Consider the following 3,392-nt stretch of genomic DNA (forward strand, 5'->3'; position numbering starts at 1 on the left):
TCCCGGGTTCAAGTGATTCTCCGGCCTCAGCCTCCTGAGTAGCTGGAATTACAGGCACACGCCACCACACCAGCTAATTTTTGTATTTTTCATAGAGACAGGGGTTTCACCATGTTGCCCAGGCTGGTCTTGAACTCCTGACCTAAGGTGAACCACCTGCCTCGGTCTCCCAAAGTTCTGGGATTACAGGTGTGAGCCACCGTGCCCAGCAAAAAGTTATATTATTCTTTTGGATAAGAGCAATTACCTGTGTAAATGACTACAGGTATAATTCTCATGGTATATGAAAAGTCTCAGGAAGCTGGTGTTCTTCACCAGCACACTAAGAAACCCAAGGAAGTTTTGTGTCCCCACCTTCTTTGTCTTTAAGTATCTGAGGTCTCACTGTGTCGCCCAGGCTGGAGTGCAATGGTGCAATGATGGCTCACTGCAGCCTCGACCTCCCAGGCTCAAGCAATCCTCCCACCTCAGCCTCCTGCGTAACGGGGACCACAGGCATCCGCCAGCATCCCTAGCTGAAAGCCTCTGATTTCTTCTTTTCCATTCTTGACAGCTCAGACTCAGCCTTGTGTTAGCAACAGGAAGAGGGTGAGAAAGAGGGTATATCTGGAGCTGGCCTCTGAAACCACAAGTTATTCAGGCTCAAAAACTCAACTTCCGGAACTTAGATCTCATCTGGAGTTTCCATCATTGCCAAGCCAGGGCTAAAGGTCCTGCTGTCATCCATAGGAGTGGTTGTCCAAGACAGGTTGGTGATAGTCAATTCAATCCTTCTCTGCAGATGGACCAGGACTGGCCTCTGACCCATGGAAGGAACACTGATTGTCTTAAGCAGACTGAGAACAAGAAAAGGCAAGAAGCTATGTGCAGGGAAGGATGGGGTGGTGAACCACTGTGGCTGACCCTACAAGCTCCCTGGGACCTACAGCACTGACTGGGGACAGATTCCAGCACTTTCCTAAAGCCTCATAACAACATGTCCAGTATCCTACAGGGAGGCCATGGTGCACAGGAGCTAAGTGTCTATGGTGCTTCTTGCCCCAGGAGAAGCAATCTGGCTCCAGCAATCAAGGAGTTACTTTGTGGTGGGGTTGGGGATCACACCCAGGAAGCAGCCTAAGGGAAAGCCTCCCAACAGCTCAAGCAATGAGAGCCTTGGAAGGTGAGAGCACCTGGTTAGTGGATATATGCAGAGAGAGGCCAGGAAGCCCCAGTCAGAGCTGCTACAGAAGCAAGTCCTGAATGCTGACTTCACGAGCTCATGCTGGGCACCATCAGGAAAATCACCTGCCTCTCTGAGCCTCAGCACCTTCAGTTACAATATGAGGATAAATAACACCATCCTGGCCAGGTGTGGTGGCTCACACCTGTAATCCCAGCACTTTGGGAGGCCAAGGAGGGGAGAACACCTGAGGTCAGAGGTTCAAGACCAGCCTGGACAACACGGTGAAACCCCTATCTCCACTAAAATTACAAAATTAGCCAGGCATGGTTGCACATGCCTGTAATCCCAGCCACTTGGAAGGCTGAGGCAGAAGAATTACTTGAACCCAGGAGGCAGAGGTTGCAGTGAGCTGAGATCACACCATTGCACTCCAGCCTGGGCAACAAGAGTCAAACTCCATATCAAAAAAAAGAAAACGAAAAAGAATGCCACATAAACAGGGACAGAGTGCTGGCACCCAAGGGCTTAGGAAGCAGTGACTGCCACTACTAGGTTCCAATCCTGACTCTGAAATTTTCCTGTTGTGTGACCTTGGGCAAGTCACTTAACCTGATTTTCTCACCTGTAAAGTGAGAATCATGTAAGGATTAGCATCAAGACTATGGATTGCTGTAAAGATGCAACAAGTCAATTGTTTTATTTGTATTTTTTTTTGAGATGGAGTCTCACTCTGTCACGAAGGCTGGAGTGCACTGGTGCCATCTCAGCTACTGGAGTGCAATGGTGCCACCTCCCAAGTTTAAGTGATTCTCCCACCTCAGCCTCCCAAGTAGCTGGGACTACAGGCGTGCACCACCACGCCAACGAATTTTTGTATTTTAGTAGAGATGGGGTTTTGCCGTATTGCCCAGGCTGGTCTCGAACTCCCAAGCTCAGGCAATCCACCCACCTCGGCTTCCCAAAGGGCTGGGATTACAGATATTATTTTGTTTTGAGACAGAGTCTCATCTCCCGAGTAGCTGGGACTACAGGCACCCGCCACCACGCCTGGCCAATTGTTGTGTTTTTAGTAGAGACGGGATTTCACCATGTTGGCCAGGCTGGTCTCGAGCTCCTGACCTCAGGTGATCTGCCTACCTTGGCCTCCCAAAGTGCTGGGATCACAGGCCTGAGCCACTGCACCAGCTCTTCACAATTCTGGACTCACTGCAGCCTCTTAACAATGCTTTCACCATCCTACAGAGAGGCCATGGGGCACAGGGGCTGTGTCTAGAGTCCTTCTTGCCCCAGGAGAAGCAATCTGGCTCCAGCAATCAAGGAGGTACTTTGTTGTGGGGTTGGGGGTCACACCCAGGAAGCAGGCATCCTAATTCCACCAACCGCTCTGGCTCCAATCCAGGGGCAAGGGTGTGGGCTGAGAACTGGAGGTTCTTTCCTGCCAGGGGTCAAAACTCAGCGCTTGGAGCTCACATGCAGAAAGAGGTGGGTCAGGCCAGGCACAGTAGCTCACACCTGTAATCCCGGCACTTTGGGAGGTCAAGGTGGGTGGATCTCTTGAGCCTTGGAGTTCCAGACCAGCCTGGGCAACATGGTGAAACCCTGTCTCTACAAAAAAATACAAAAATTAACCAGGCGTGGAGGCACATGCCTGTGGTCCTAGCTACTCGAGAAGTGGAAATGGGAGGATTGCTTGGGCTTCAGTGAGCTGAGAGGGTGCCATCACACTCCAGGCTGGGAGATAGGGCCAGACTGTCTCGAAAACAAAAACAACAAATTTGCAGTCTGCTCACAGAGCACATGCATCTGCCGAAAGATGTCACTTGTTTGCCAGGGAGGTGGCTCACGCCTATAATCCCAGCACTTTGGGAGGCTGAGGGGGGCGGATCACAAGTTCAGGAATTCGAGACCAGCCTGGCCAACACAGTGAAACCCTGTCTCTACTGAAAATACAAAAATTAGCCAGGTGTCGTGGCGGATGCCTGTAATCCCAGCTACTCAGGAGGCTGAGGTAGGAGAATCACCTGAAACCAGGAGGGGGATGCAGTGAACCCAGATCACACCACTGCACTCCAGCCTGGGTGACAGAGCTAGACTTTGCCCCCCCCCAAAAAAAAGATGTCACGGCCGGGCGCGGTGGCTCAAGCCTATAATCCCAGCACTTTGGGAGGCCGAGGCGAGTGGATCACGAGGTCAAGAGATCGAGACCATCCTGGTCAACATGGTGAAA

This window comes from Cebus imitator, unplaced genomic scaffold (genome assembly GCF_001604975.1).
Source record: "Cebus imitator isolate Cc_AM_T3 unplaced genomic scaffold, Cebus_imitator-1.0 Scaffold552, whole genome shotgun sequence".
In the NCBI taxonomy this organism is placed as follows: domain Eukaryota; kingdom Metazoa; phylum Chordata; class Mammalia; order Primates; family Cebidae; genus Cebus; species Cebus imitator.